The 17,006-nt window shown below is 44.8% G+C and overlaps 1 protein-coding gene across 1 annotated transcript in view; it reads right to left on the bottom strand.

The window, feature by feature from the left end:
• The window catches only part of LOC121581010 (PH domain leucine-rich repeat-containing protein phosphatase 1-like), a 96,047-nt gene that overhangs the window by 76,941 nt on the left and 2,100 nt on the right, over positions 1–17,006 (bottom strand). The window lies entirely within an intron of this gene.

Below are 17,006 nucleotides of genomic sequence, written 5' to 3' on the forward strand. Positions count from 1 at the left end.
CCTTATATAATTGTGTTTTATACTTATTGCACATTTATAAAACAAAGACAGCACAGGAGGTTGGTGGCACCTTAATTGGGTAGGACGGGCTCGTGGTAATGGCTGGAGCGGAATAGGTGGAATGGTATCAAATACATCGAACACATGGTTTCCATTTGTTTGATGCCATTCCATTTGCTCCGTTCCAGCCATTATTATGAGCTGTCCTCCCCTCAGCAGCCTCTACTGCTAGACAGCTAGTATAACAGTCTTTGGCTAAAATGCTTCTAGCGGTACTCCAATGCTGCGTGTGACAAACTGAGCATTCATTTTCCAGAATCAATGTTAATTGATACTCTGGTTTTAGTAGTGTCTGCTCTGCGCGCAATTTGAGTAGTTGAGAAATAAAAAGGGTATCGTTAGAAAAATTACAGTAAAATAATATATCAATGTGATTTGGTGTCCATATGACCGATTCTGTAGGACCAAACCTCAAATAGCGAGATGAAACCACTTGTCAGAGAGGAAGATGCGATCTCTCAACTTTGTTGGCGTGAGAAGGGCTTGGTGTGTTTGTAAACCATAGAGGAAGATGCGAAATTAGAGGTTTCAGTCTACAACGCTGCTGACCTGGAGGTCTTTTGATCCAAAATGACAGCCCAGTGTCTGAACTTGTGCACGTCCCAATGAGGACGTCCCACGAGGTTGTGGCATCCACTGTGACAGGCGGACGCTGCTCAGACACTAAATGGTGAATGCACTGTAAATGCCTTTCCACGACAGCGATATGTAATACTAGACCTTCATCCTCATGTTAGTCTAAAAAATGAAGTTGTCCTCTTTCTCCGTCAGTTGAAGACCAAAGTTTGCATCAGGATTTGTTCGCGTTAGCAACGTGCTTACAGAGCAGCTAGTTACTAACCACATATACCACCTGACTAATTTCAACAACAGAAAATGTTTTTCTCCATAAATGGATACCAACCCCTCATATTTGCATTCTGGAAAGCATAAGATTTAGTTTGGCTTCTTTACTAATGCTCTGTTTGTCCACAATTAAGATGTAAGGTGAAAATATGTCACGTAAGGAATGGCTACTTGCTGTCTACTGTATATGTTTATAGGGGGTTTTGTTTGTGCGCTAGTTGGATTGAACAGGATCTCTGAGTGTTTGTCATGTAGAGGGGAACTGTACTAAGACCAATCCTTAGAAGACTTGAGTAAGATCAAATCCGTTTGGAGATTTTTCTTTAAATACAATTTATGTTGGTTCCACCCTTTTTTTTTGGATAGATTTGATCACAAGCCAGTGATGTTGAGTGTTGTTAAAAAAGCATGCATTTTCAGAGAACCCAAGGTCTGTTTCATTTGTTTGTTGAGACTGGTTCAGGGTCCCCTGTAGCTCAGTTGGTAGAGCATGGCGCTTGCAATGCCAGGGTTGTGGGTACGTTTCCCACGGGGGGCCAGTATGAAGAATGTATGCACTCACTAACTGTAAGTCGCTCTGGATAAGAGCGTCTGCTAAATGACTAAAATGTTAAATGTTTCACTCTCGCTAAACTCCAAAATAAGGCCAATGCATTTCTATGGGCTTATTTTGGACCTAAGCTTGTCGCATGCATTCCCGTCTTCGGGACAACAACTCCCATTGTTAGGGCGGAGACGTGCATCTCGTCATTATATACACATCTCTGGTGTAAATGGGAAGGTACACAGAGGAGCGAAGGAGACGAGACCAAAAATACAACATGAGAACAAGCCGACATAAACGCTCATAAAAAGGATACAGGCATTTGGAATATCGCAGAAAAACATTCATTCAAATGAATTCGATATATTGCCCAGCCCTAATATGGACCATTTGGCGTCACCATATATTTAGCAGTGTTACTATGTCAACTCACCAGCTACATTCTGTCACTCAACACAGTCATTAGTTCGCTAAGCAACCCACTCAAATATCACTCCATATGGTATTTGCAGGTGGGTGTACTTTATTGTGGGGGAGGGAGAGAAAGAGAGTGAGCGATACAGAGCGGTAACAATATTGTTGTTGTCTTGAGGTAGGATACAATAGCCCCCCCCCCCCACACAGTGTCATTTTGGTTTACCCCAGTGCCATCGGACCCCCAAGTGAGTACACCATGGGAGGGTGTAACGTGAGAGCAGAGGGGTGAGGACAGGTGAGGGAGGGATGGCCAGATTTCTCTCTCTAATCCCTATATAGAATGACCTCAGTCTGGTAGGTAGTCCTGAAACCTGCATACAAACACTGTGATGACATGTTTTAGTAATCTCTCCAACTTCCTGTGTATGGTATGTGTGTGCTTGTCTCTCTGTGTGCACACATACATCTGTGTGTTTGTGCGTGCGTCTGCGTGTGCGCACGTCTGTCCGTGTGTGTGTTTGTGTGCGTGTCTCTCCGTCCTTGTGTGTATGTATTCAGTGATTCATTACCTTGCGCTGGGTGACTCCTGCCTGTCTTTAACTGTAATTAATATGGTCTTAGGTTTCCCTGTGTATTTGCAGCACTGCATTAATAATGGCTGCTGGACGTTTCACATTCAGACCCTGGCCTGCTGCTTCTCCTGCTGCCAGGACACCTGTCTGTCTACATCTCTCTCCTTTTCTCTCTCTCAATACCTTTCACTCTCCCTCTCTCTCTCAATGGTATTTCTCGCTCTCCCTTTTCTCAGTGTCTGTCTTAATATCCTTCTCTTTCCTACAGTCTCCCTCTCTATGTCATTATCTCTCCATCTTGTCTCTCTCTCTGTCACTAAAGCATTGCAGGGAAAGTCTGCCAAGTTGTCTGTGAGTCTCCACTCACTGCAGAGCTGTAGGTCCATGTGCCTACTACTAGGGCTTGGCGATATTCCAAATGCCTGTATCGCAAGAATCAAGGTTTTGTTATTTTTCGTTTTTATGAGCGTTTATGTCGGCTTGTTCTCATGTTGTATTTTTGGTCTCGTCTCCTTCGCTCCTCTGTGTACCTTCCCATTTACACCAGAGATGTGTATATAATGACGAGATGCACGTCTCCGCCCTAACAATGGGAGTTGTTGTCCCAAAGGCGGGAAGGCAAGCGACAAGCTTAGGTCCAAAATAAACCCATTGAAATGCATTGGCCTTATTTTGGACAGATTTTAGCGAGAGTGAAACCTCTCGCTTCGCCTCTTCATCTATGGTTTACACACACAGCCCCTCCCCCTGCCTCTACCTCCAACAACATGAGAGATCACGTCTCCCTCTCTGACAACCGGTTTCAATTCGCTATTTGAGGTTTGATCCAACAGAATCGGTCATATGGAGACCAAAACAAATTGAGACATTATTTTACTGTAATAGAGGAGAAGTTAACTTTTCTAACGATAGCCTTTTTATGTCTCAACTACATTTACATTTTAGTCATTTAGCAGACGTTCTTATCCAGAGTGACTTACAGTTAGTGAGTGCATACATTTTTTCATACTGGCCCCCCGTGGGAAACGAACCCACAACCCTGCCGTTGCAAGCACCATGCTCTACCAACTGAGCTACACAGGATTTTATAAACTACTCAAATTGCATGCAGAGCAGACACTAAAACGAGAGTATCAATGACATTGATTCTGGAAAATGAATGCTCAGTTTGTCGCACGCTGCATTAGGGTACTACGTACCGTTAGCAGCTTGACTATTGCAACAACAAAAAAAGCAGGTTAAACTATTTTGATAAAATAATTAAATTATTAGTAGGTATTGTGGTTGTGGAACGCTTATATTTAGCCTAGGTATAATTTCACAAGCCCTGAATTCATTTGATTATTGCTGACTGTTTGAAATGCAGTGTATTTTGCCTTTAATTGTACAACGATGCTTATTTAGAGATTTTTTTTTTTTTAAATCTAGATACTGAACAGTATATAAATATGGGGACAAAGACATTTACAACACTTCCAGCAGCAACAGCCAAGTAAAGTACAGTATGACACACACACAGGACTGTATATACAGTAGGTAACTACCGTATGAACTCTCTGTCCCTGGAACTGTGGTTTGTTCTCTCCCAACCACTTCACCCTTCTATCTCTAGTGTGTGTGTCAGACCCAACCAGCAGCAGCTCTCTAATCACTGAGGGCCTGATGATAAGTGAGTTAGGTCACATATCCAAAGGTCAACGTTTAATGAAGGCATTGAAACAGTGTCTCAGTCTGTGTTTTTCTGCTGTTTCAGGATATACAGTAGAATACACTGCATAGCCTACACCTGTAGTACTTACACTATAACCACAACACAGTCCATACTAGACTTGGTGCTATTGTATTGGTGTGCAGTATAATATATATATATTTTTTTTATTAAAGCGAGAGCGACAGCTCTCCCAAACCACTATTGACTGAATCAATGTAGCTCCATGTGCCTCTATGTGTGTGTCTCTGCCTTGGCCTGTACTATTTGTGCTCCACGCTAATGGCTTTCATTAGCAACAGTCATGAAACATCAGGTTGCTTAATGAGACTGGAGGATGAGACAGGGACTGGGGAAGCTGGAGTCATCAGGGTCGCATTCATTAGGCACCACATGGCAGAAAACGTGCTGAAACAGGGAGGAAGTACATTAAGTTTCCAATAGGAAACCGTTTTTTTCAGGTCTCTCATAGCCGTGTATCATTATGACTTTGTCATGGGTTGGCAGTTAACAGGTTAAATATTAGTTTGTATAGAAATAAGTATTATGAGTTTAGAGGCTATGCAACAGGGAGTAGGTAGACTGACACAGGATCAGATATTTTTTTCACCCCCCCTAACGGTTAAAGTTCAGATGGAGGCTACGGTAATCTGATCTTAGATCTGTGGTTAAGAGCAACTCCTACCTCGAGCAGAAACAAGAAGGCTTTCATACAATAAGAGATAAAGAGAGAGCGAGAGAGAGAGAGAAAGAGCACCGAGATAGAACCGAGAGAGAAAGAGAGCGCTGAGAGAGAGCACAAAGAAAGAGAGAGAGAGGGGAGTGCAGGATTTAAAGGGCTGTCATCTAGACTTCGCAGTGAGATCGAACGAACCGAGCAAACGGAGAAGAGAGAAGGAGAAAATGAATGAGATTGTGATGCTGTTGCACATTACATGGTCCCACATGCTATGGGCCCAGTGTTGGAACCACTCCCCAAAAATATTACTTAAAAACATTTTGATTATTATAATTTTTGTATATACACTACCGTTCAAAAGTTTGGGGTCACTTAGAAATGTCCTTGTTTTTTTGTCCATTAAAATAACATCAAATTGATTAGAAATACAGTGTAGACATTGTTAATATTTTAAATGGCTATCGTAGCTGGAAACGGCTGATTTTTAATGGAATATCTACATAGGCGTACAGAGGCCCATTATCAGCAACAATCAGTCCTGTGTTTCAATGGCACGTTGTGTTTGCTAATCCAAGTTTATCATTTTAAAAAGCTAATTGATCATTAGAAAACCCTTTTGCAATTATGTTAGCACAGCTGAAAACTGTTGTGCTGATTAAAGAAGCAATAAAACTGGCCTTCTTGAGACTAGTTGAGTATCTGGAGCATCAGCAATTGTGGGTTCGATTACAGGCTCAAAATGGCCAGAAACAAATAACTTTCTTGTGAAACTCGTCAGTTTATTCTTGTTCTGAGAAATGAAGGCTATTCCATGCGAGAAATTGCCAAGAAACTGAAGATCTTGTACAATGCTGTGTACTACTCCCTTCACAGAACAGCGCAAACTGACTAACCAGAATAGAAAGAGGAGTAGGAGGCCCCAGTGCACAACTGAGCAAGAAGACAAATATAATAGAGTGTCTAGTTTGAGAAACAGACGCCTTACAGGTCCTCAACTGGCAGCTTCATTAAATAGTACCCCCAAAACACCAGTCTCAACGTCAACAGTGAAGAGGCGACTCCGGGATGCTGACCTTCTAGGCACAGTTGCAAAGTAAAAGCCATATCTCAGACTGCCCATCTTAATCTTTTTATTGGCCAGTCTGAGACCACCACCTCTTGCTGAAACAAATCCTAGGGGAAACACTGGGGCCGCTTGCTCTCTCTGTCTTCTCTCTTTCGCGCTTACATTCTTTTGTTTTGTTTAAAATTTAACGAGGCCTGGTTGGAACGGCAGACAGGAGGGAGGCTGAGGCTACAGTGGGCATGGCATGGCATCCGGGGTGTTCTGGCTCAGCTCCCTGTCACATGCTGGGGCCATGTGAACGCAGTGGCACTGACAGAGAGAGGGTGGGAGGGAGGAGGGTGATGGTGAGAAAATAACTAAAGAGGGGAAGTCTTTAACCAGAGGGGCACACAGGCAGAAAGAGGGAGTTGGAAAAGAACAGAGAGAGTGGTAGAGAGACAGAGACAGACAGACAGACAGACAAATAGTGCAAAGGAGGGAGGAAGAGTGAGAAAAAGAGAGGGAGAGGGAGAAAAAGAGGGAGAGGAAGAGTGAGAAAAAGAGAATGAGTGTGTTTTACTACCTTCACAGAGAGAGCTACAGAGAGAGAGAACTACAGTGCCCTCGGAAGGTATTCAGACCCCTTGACTTTTTCCACATTTTGTTACGTTACAGCCTTATTCTAAAATTGATTAAATATACTTTTTTTCTACACACAATACCCCATAATGACAAAGCGAAAGCAGGTTTTTAGACATTTTTGCAAATGTATTACAAGTAAACACCATAAATACCTTATTTACATAAATATTCTGACCTTTTGCTATGAGACTCGATAATTGAGCTCAGGTGCATCCTGTTTCCATTGATCATCCTTGAGATGTTTCTACAACTTGATTGGAGTCCACCTTTGGTAAATTTTATTGATTGGACATGATTTGGAAAGGCACACACCTGTCTATATAAGGTCCCACAGTTGACATTGCATGTCAGAGCAAAAACCAAGCCATGAGGTCGAAGGAATTGTCCGTAGAGCTCCGACAAAGGATTGTGTCGAGGCACAGATCTGGGGAAGGGTACCAAAAAATGTCAGCAGCATTGAAGGTCCCCAAGAACACAGTAGTGGCCTCCATCATTCTTAAATGGAAGAAGTTTGGAACCACCAATACTCTTCCTAGAGCTGGCCGCCTGGCCAAACTGAGCAATCAGGGGAGAAGGGCCTTGGTCAGGGATGTGTCCAAGAACCCGATGGTCACTCTGACAGAGCTTTAGAGTTTCTCTGTGGAGATGGGAGAACCTTCCAGAAGGACAACCATCTCTGCAGCACTACACCAATCAGGCCTTTATGGTAGAGTGGCCAGATGGAAGCCACTCCTCAGTAAAAGGCACATAACAGCCCGCTTGGAGTTTGAGAGTCTTTAGGTGCCTTTTGGCAGACCATGAGAAACAAGATTCTCTGGTCTGATTAAACCAAGATTGAACTCTTTGGCCTGAATGCCAAGCGTCATGTCTGGAGGAAACCTGGCACCATCCCTACGGTGAAGAATGGTGGTGGCAGCATCATGCTGTGGGGATGTTTTTCAGCGGCAGGGACTGGGAGACTAGTCAGAATCTAGGGAAAGATGAACGGAGCAAAGTACAGAAAGATCCTTGATGAAAACCTGCTCCAGAGCGCTCAGGACCTCAGACTGGGGCGAAGGTTCACCTCTAACAGGTCAACGACCCTAAGTACACAGCCAACACAACACAGGAGTGTCTTCGGGACAAGTCTCTGAATGTCCTTGAGTGGCCCAGCCAGAGCCCGGACTTGAACCCGATTGAACATCTCTGGAGAGACCTGAAAATAGCTGTGCAACAACGCTCCCCATCCAACCTGACAGAGCTTGAGAGGATCTGCAGAGAACAATGGGAGAAACTCCCCAAATACAGGTGTGCCAAGCTTGTAGCGTCATACCCAAGAAGACTTGAGGCTGTAATCGCTGCCAAAGGTGCTTCAACAAAGTACTGAGTAAAGGGTCTGAATACTTATGTGAATGTAATAGTTCCATTTTTTATTTTTCCTACATTTGCAAAAATGTCTAAAACCTGTTTTTGCTTTGTCATTATGTGTAGATTGATGAGGGGGAAAAAAACATTTAATCAATTTTAGAATAAGGCTGTAACGTAACAAAATGTGTAAACAGTCAAAGGGTCTGAATACATTCCGAATGCATATTATATGGAAGAGAGACAACAATAGACAGAGGGGGAGCGAGAGAGAGAGAGACAGAGAGAGGGAGCTAGAGAGAGCGTTAAGAGAAAGAGAGAGCGTTAAGAGAAAGAGAGAGCGTTAAGAGAGAGAGAGAGAGAGAGAGAGAGAGAGAGAGAGAGAGAGAGAGAGAGAGAGAGAGAGAGAGAGAGAGAGAGAGAGAGAGAGAGAGAGAGAGAGAGAGAGAGAGAGAGAGAGAGAGAGAGAGAGAGAGAGAGAGAGAGAGAGAGAGAGAGAGAGAAAGAGAGATCTCCTCGGCCGGGCCGGCGCAGCAGGTGATATCTCCTCCTTTCCCATGGCCTGGGTCATTATCAGAGGCACAGCTGAGAACAATAGCCTGCAGGGCTGTAATGAATAAGGCTAGCTGCACACTGGGCCTGGCCCTGCTCCTGGTCCTGTCCGGGGCCCTGGGTACTCCACTGTGGAGAGGGGAGGCAGAGGGACCACCAGGGGACCACTCACTGGCCCTTTAAATTGGCTCTTTAACCAGTGGTACAAAGTAGTTGGAGTTTTAAATGAGGTCAGTTGGTATCAGTGACTGTGACCCTTAGTTTCCCACCAGAGAGAACGCCACCCAAACACACCTTATCTATCTGTCTGGACTAGGGTTGAATATTTTCCCGGTATTTTACAAATGTTCCATCACTTTTCTCCCGGGTAACCCAGTATTTCCCAACAAAACCGGAAGTGTCTTTCAAAGGCATTATAAAGCATATAAATGTCTGTATTTGCTTTGATCAGCATGAACATTCAAACCTGATGCTATCTGAGGCTGATGAGCCATATATTAAAAACATTTTATGAGCCCTAAATGAACTCCATTTAATGAGCCCAAGCCCAAAAATTCCCAAATGATTGTGCCATTATATAAATACATACAGTACAAGTCAAAAGTTTGGACACACCTACTCATTCAAGGTTTTTTCTTTATTTTGACTATTTTCTACATTGTAGAATAATAGTGAAGATATCAAAACTAGGAACAAATCAAAATATATTTAATATATGAGATTCTTCAAAGTAGCCACCCTTTGCCTTGATGACAGCTTTGCACACTGTTGGCATTCTCTCAACCAGCTTCATGAGGTAGTCACCTGGAATGCATTTCAATTAACAGGTGTGCTTTGTTAAAAGTTAATTTGTGGAATTTATTTCCTTCTTAATGCGTTTGAGCCAATCAGTTGTGTTGTGACAAGGTAGGGGTGGTATACAGAAGATAGCCCTATTTGGTAAAAGACCAAGTCCATATTATGGCAAGAACAGCTCAAATATATTCTGACCACAGCCGTTGTATGTGGTTGTCAAGCAACCACTTATCAGTCCAACATCCATGGCAAACTTACATTAGATAAAGTGTCTAGCCAAAGAAAATTATACCAGATTAGACCTAATATCTGACAACATCCAATTGATCTCCATCTAATGAATCAGTTATAAACGTGAAAGCTGTAATGAACTCCCTGGAGACTTGAGTGAGTTGAGGCAGAGCGAATCGGTTAAACAACATTTGAGATGGCATTTAAGGACCCAACTTAAAGCAGACAGGCAGCAGTGTTTCCTAATCAGTGTTTTGGGTTTGGGGCTGCTTTTTTGGTCTGCTTTAATGCTGAGGGTTGCACATGCAGGCTGGCATTAGGCTGGGCTGCTGTTGATCAAAGCTGGGGAGAGAGAGCCCCTGCTGGCCTGGACCTAATCCCCCTGCATGGGCATGAGGAGCACAGGGGACTGGGGACTGGGGAGGAGCAGAGGGGAGGAGTGGAGAGGAAGAGGGGCTGGGGAGGAGTGGAGAGGAGGGGCTGTGGAGAGGAGAGGCCTGGGGGTAGTGGAGTGGAGGAAGGGACTGGGGAGGAGGGGCGGAGGGTAAGAGGGGGGCTGTGGAAAGGAGAGGAAAGTGGGGAATATGGAGAGGAGTGACTGACTGGGGATTGGGGCTGACAAGAGGATGGGATTTGGGATTCTAGGGCAGCCTGAGTTTGGGGAGACCCCTTCCCTGCCATGTTAGCCCCATGTGGCCTCACTCCCTCCACTATATCCACAGCTTCTCATACAATAAAGCTTTTCCTTCAGGCCAGTTTGACAGACAGCTGAGAAGGCAGGCATTTCCCCATAGGGTGTATAGGCTCCCGCCCCCTTCACGCCCCCTTTACTCCCTCCCTCAGCAGGCTAGAGAGGAATGGCATATCAGCATGACATTTCTCAGCCCAGAGAGATTCAGCTGCTTACCACAAAGCAGTGTTCACTTCAAAAAGTGGTTATTGGTTCCTGCTCTATTTTACATTTGAAAACCACAAGCCTTTCTCAGAACCACCTCAGGCTAAACTCAATCACCATGGTCACCATGAATACTGTGCATTACTGTTCATCACAGTACATGAGGAAAGGAGATGAGGGGGAGGACAGGAGAGCCCTAGATGAGGGTGGCAGAGAAAGGTAGCCTACGGACAGTCAGAGATGGAGGGAGAATAAGAAAATGGTCTTGTGAGGGAGAGAAAGATTTAGGGAGAGATAAATGGAATCTGTCAGATGGTCTGAGGGAGGAGATGTGAAGAACGATAGAGAGAGGAAAGAGAGGAGGACAGATTGAGGGAGAAATTGAGAGAGGGAGGGGTGGAGTGGGAGAGAGGGAGGGATGTCGGCCAAGAGGGGGATCTATATTAGAATGAAAACAGACATGCTCCTCTGGTTCTGCAGGCTGACACCACTATCCTAAAAGCATCTCACTGCACGCATATACACACACCACCAGCCAAAACCACCATCCTCACATACCAGAGCAGACCACCTCCCCCAACACACACACACACACACACAGAAATCCTCCCTACCCCCACACACAGCTCTTATGTAACAGCGTGTTCCACCCGTGAGGAGACAAAACATTCTTTAAGTGCCCCCTTACCCTTTCCTCCTTGGGTGTGCGCACACACAAAAGACACATTCGATTCGAGCCCTGGAACGTGTGAAATCTGATTATACTATTACATTGACTAACCAATGGGCTGTTAAGGAACACACCATTAGCTTCCTGCCAGGAATGGAGATGAGATGAGGGGAGACAACCACCGTTAGGGGACTCATTCTCACTATCGGTTGGCATTCATTTTGAAGCTGTTTTCTCTCTACTGCTAAACTACTAGTAAAACCTTGAGGACCTTGAATCTGATAAGTTAAATCACATTTAGACATAACACAAACAAAAAGCATTGCATTCAATTGACCTCTGATAGCCTTGCACTGGAATTATATTTTGAATTGAGTTAAAAATGAAGAGCTCCTAAAATTGTTGCCAAGACAACAAGTGACACATACATAAAGTAGGTGTCAGAAACTGTGTTCTTCTGCCATGATGTAAAATATTTGGAGAAGACAGATTTGTGAATGTGGGACCAATCTGGGGTGTTGAGTGAGAGGAGAGCAGATCAGAGGAGAGGAGCAGGGGGAGGAGAGGAAGACTCAGAGTCAGCTGTGTGATTAATGGCTGTCGAGGCTGCGTCAGAGAACTTCAAGCTTCATTAAGCCTTTAAACCCCTAGCTAGCTGCAGAGTTCTTAAAGTCACCATGTCACCACCAAATTCCTGCTCACTATTCAGCTATGTGACGGGGAAAACAAGACGTGTTTTTAAATGTGTGGACTGTGGACAAACTAATCAAACAAACTAATGTAAGGTAAATGCTAAAGGCATGAAATGGCCACATGTATGCAAATACTGTATCACCAACAGCATTTCCTCGTTAGCTCCTGAAAACATCCTCTCTCCTGCCTCACTGTGCTATGAGTGTGTGTACATGGAAATATGAATCGCCTGGATTTGGACATTTTGAAGACTGCTGAGTCTGACTGCTTAGCCTTTTCATTTCATGTGACATTTTCTGAGCGGGCATGTATTAGTCTGCTAAGTGTTGTGTACAAAGGGGTCCTTCAGCTTGGGCACTGGCTGGCTGCGTTAGCTATCTCCATCATCAGTTCCACATGAGCGACGCATTCCCATGCTGCACCTGTCCGTCACACTGACACACACTGCTTCAAACACGTGTGACGCATGAACATTGCAAAACATTACCAGAGTGAAGGAAAAAACACCATCTCTGCCCTCTCTCTCACCTGAAGGTCTAGCTCACCTGTAGTATCCTACTCTCTGAAGTGGAGACAGCAGTAGCCTAAAAGTATAATAGGTCAAGCAATGTATTGTCTGAGTGACTCAGTAGTTTTCTTTAGAATAAATAGGCCAACCAATAACAGTATAATGACAGTGAACCACAGTTAAAAAGCAATGCACTGTCAACTAAGCTCAGAGTTTCACTCAACTGAAGCACTGCAGTTTGTGAAAGTAATAAGTTTGATTGAGACTGAGGCAGCTAACTTTTATCCTAAATGTGGGGTGTTTGCTAAGCTAAACTAAGGAGTAGGCTAATAAAAGTAAATCATTCAGGGTTGGAATAAAGCACTCTGGCACCTCAGCCTCTGGGGAAGCCCTGTGTGCTCGGGTGCTGGGGTTTAGACTACTGCTGTTTTAGTGGGGTAACAGTTACATCCTCTTGGCAAGGTAGAGATTCATTAGTTACTTCTCCTGGGAGGTCTCTGGGCTGATCCTAGTTCAGCGGAGTCACAGAGGGACACTAACCTAACGTAGAAGGATGCCTGAGGGGAGTCCCCACTTCCGTTTTTTTCAGGGGAAACAGAAGTTAGGTTGAAAAGACTGCATCCCTGAAAACCGGTAACATCCGCTTTCTGCCAATGCCCGCTAAGGGTGGAGGGACACTGAAGTCCCTGAAATATGAGCTGATCCTAGTTCAGTGGGATTCTGTAAAAGGTACCAGGTTTGGGAATGGCCATTTCAACCACAGCTCCCCTGAGTCAAACAAGCCCTCAACTCAGCCTTGAACTGTGAGTTTTCACTTGGTTTAGGTCTATCTTCAGTTGATGTAATAATTTGTCTGTGTAGGTCTGTCTTATTATCCTACAATAAGTGTTAAGTCATTTAATTACCAATATACAGTATGATTTACTCTGTTCCCTTAAGTCAGAGAAAGTGAAGGGACATAATGTACTACTGACCTGTCATAGTAATGGCCCCTGTGTGGGCAGAGCTGGAGGACTCACTCTGCAGACTGTCAAAGAGCACCGCCATGGCCCTTTGATCTGAGCCGGCCTGCTCTGTGTGTGTTCACTATGTGCGTGTGTGTCTTATCTCTCTGGCAGACCCTCTGCTCACCCAGGTAAGATACTGTATCTCATCTGGTCACTGAGGAGGGAGGGAGGGAGGGAGGGCAAGGTCTGGTTGGATTCTCAGGCTTTAGAGTGGAGGTTCTACAACTGAATATCACAAACATTTAGCCTCGTGTCCATCTGTCTCCTCATCCTTGTAATCAGTATCTTCGTACGTAGTGCTGAACAATTTTCTTCCCCTCAGCAATCTCACTGCTCGCCATTCAGGCCTATATCTCCAACAGGAATATTTCACAGGTACCAAACAGGTGTTGTTGCATGTAGAAACATGACTGTCTGTGCTACACACCTAAAAAGCAATTAATGCATAACTATAGAGATTAGATAGTAGAGTTTACTGGACTTCCTGTTACAGAGGCTTCACACGCACACACACACACACCCAACACACAAAGGCCTTCAGTGCCATAGCGGCCTACAGTAAAAGCAGCTGTGCCTGCAGCAAGTCAGCCAGTCAGCCGAGGCAGCTTCCCCTTTCCCTCTCCTTATATTCACTATCTGAGAGGAACTGTCACTCAAAGTCAGTCAGTCAACTGAACATGTGGCAGTAGCACTACAGTGAGGTAGTATCCTCATCTAACCCCCCTCCCCTCCCCCTACTTTAATATTTTAGTCATTTAGCAGATGCTCTTATCCAGAGCGACTTACAGTTAGTGCATTCATCTTAAGATAGCTATGTGAGACAACCACATATCACGGTCGTAGTAAGTACATTTTCCCTCAATAAAGAAGTTCAGACAGGTCAGTGCTAGTAGGAAAAGACAAATGCAAGCTTTTTTTTAATGGGAGAGGGTCTTATTTAAGATACTTTGAAGAGGTAGCATTTCAGACGTTTTCAGAAGATGGGAAGGGACTGGGCAGGGACACTTCCTCCCCAGCAGACGTGCCTGGCATTCTAGAAGAGCCAGCATACATTCCTCCACCATACGAGTGCCTCGCACAAGGGCATATGGGCTGCTGCTTTTGAACATCCTTGTTGTATGCTGCTACTCCTTTTAGACCAGAGTCAGGCGGTTGGACTGTTGAACTGTAGAGAGACATGGACCTGGGTATTGGACAGTGGCCCAGGGGGGTGAGAAGAGGGTCAGACGGGGCCTGAGGAGGGCTCAGGTGAGCAGAGTTAAGCTGACTCACGTGGGACATGGAGGGAGGGAAGTGTTGGCTGGCTGGCCCCTGGAGGTAGAGGAGCATCAAAGCTACTGTACTGTAATGGCTGTAACTGCTGGTTGGTTGACGGGCTGGCTAGCTAGTTCGACTCAGTCGACTGCACATGTATGCCACAAAGGGAGGCTGCAGGCCTAGTGTTACGCATATTAACTAGAGCTTGGAGATGTGGACAAAAATCCATATGGCAATAAATTGCCTGAATTGGTGCAATAACAATAAATAGAACAATACGTTTATAACATTCGTTTTTTTATTATTATTATCCTTTAAACTACTACTACTAGTTTGATGGTTATGCCATCAATTCTCCCATTAACAATCACCCATATAGCAAACTTATTTCATTTCAAACTTCACATTTCTGTAGTATAGGCTATTATCATAACGAATGATATCAGCAAAATGCCTGCGATAAGTGATCGGTATGGTCGGTGTCGATAATTTTCGGTTTATCGTCCCAGCTCTACTGTTAACCACCAATATCACACACACACACACACACACACACACACTCTCTCTCTCTGCATCCCAAACCACACACTCATGCTCCTTCTGCCTATCATATAAAAGCATCTAAATGAACTCATTCTAGTATCCACTCAAGTCACTGTGGGCTTTTAAACAAAGACACAAAAGGAATATGGGCCTGGTGCATTTGACGTGAAGGTGAATGGGACAGCGACAACAACATGTTAGCCATTTTCAGTTTCATATTGACAATGACCTCTGCAACAATAGCTAGCCTCTCTCAGTCCGGGCAGGACAGGACACACGTTTGGGGAGACAGATGGTGTGTGTGTTTTGGCCTCTGTTCACGTGCAGTACCAGGCTCCTAAATGAAAAATCTCACCTTCACTTTTCTAAGACAGGCAAGCACAGTGTTTGTGCTAATCATAATAATATAATATGCCATTTAGCAGAAGCTTTTATCCAAAGCAACTTAAAGTCATGCGTGCATACATTTTTTTTGTTTTGTGTACGGGTGGTCCCGGGGATCGAACCCACTACCTTGGCGTTACAAGCGCCGTGCTCTACCAGCTGAGCTACAGAGGACCACATCATCCCCTGCCTACCCATCAGCCTCTGTTAAACTACTGTCCCTTCTCTGTCACTCTGTTTCTTCCCCCAGCTGAAGCAGAAGCGGTGGTGGTGTATCAGTGGTGGGAGAGTGAATGAAAAGCACTTCCTGCTCTCTGGTGGGGCTGAGGTTGGGACTGGGGCTGTTGGAACTGGGGCTGAGGTTGGGACTGGGGCTGTTGATATTGGGGCTAAGGTTGGGACTGAGGCTGGGACTGAGGCTAGGGCTGGGGCATGCAAACCCAGCTTGGCAAGCAGTTAGTTAGTGTGACAGTCCAGGACGCAGGGTGCCTGGAGGACAGGGCCTGTGCAGCATTTAAATGACCACAATTTACTGAATACATTTAAGAGCTGGGGTTTTATGGTCCCCCAAGCCCCAACCCCCCCTTACATCCCTCTCTCTACCCATCCATTCCTCTATCCCTCTCCCTCCCTCCCTCCCTCCCTCCCTTCATCCCTTCATCCATCCACCCACACAGGCATTCATGCCTTTCATTGCAATGATAATTGGCCAAAAGCCGGAACAGGGCCCATGTCTGAGCGCCATAAGTTGTGGAGCTGTGGCCATATCATGCGTGTCGATTGGACCGGAGCTTGCTGCCACGGTTCAACAAAGACGGAGGGAGAGGAGGGAAAAAAAACAACCACGCTAAAAATCTAAAAGACTGTCCCTACAGCCTTCAGCAGGGCAACTTTGCCCAAAGCATAGCTCTCCTGTCATTCTTAAACCACCTCATGCCAGCATATACACACAGTCAGGCCTGGTTGGCAAGCCTGGACACGATAGGGGACGGGTGTTCGAAATGTGTTTGAGCTATACACACTATGGTGATATTGGTTAGGCAGTTATTGTGTGGTGAGCTTCACTTCCTACTAACCTTGCCAATACTTGTGCCCAGAGCCATATATCTGCTTATCATTACCCTGCTGCATGGAGTATGGACTGCTACACTCCCATGTCAAAGTTCACAGTTAATGACAACAGGGAAGAATGGGCCTGTCCTTTTCCATCTGCAGGGCATTATAACAGAGGACATTAGTTTGTTTCTACACTGGGGATAAGGAGAGGTGAGGTGCCGCAGGGTTGACTTTGAGCACCTGCAGGGTAGGCCGAGATCAAAGTCACACCATCAAAAACAACTCATAGGCAAGTAGTTTGAATGAATGTGAAGTGTTTGGTTATATATCCTTAAGGCAAGGGATGTCATGTTATTACAATGGTATAACATTAAAATTGCATTAGGCTACACCATGTAGGCTACTGACATTCTCTAATACAAATAGATATGGTAGGCGTTGGAATGACATGCAGGGAGGTCTACACCAATGCAAAAGTGTACATTAGGTGCAACAGTTCCTTTCTTGAATTCCATTCCATCACCAAATGGCGCAAAACACAATTTTATGTAGAAGAAA

Source organism: Coregonus clupeaformis, chromosome 14 (assembly GCF_020615455.1).
Source record: "Coregonus clupeaformis isolate EN_2021a chromosome 14, ASM2061545v1, whole genome shotgun sequence".
Taxonomy (NCBI): Eukaryota; Metazoa; Chordata; class Actinopteri; order Salmoniformes; family Salmonidae; genus Coregonus; species Coregonus clupeaformis.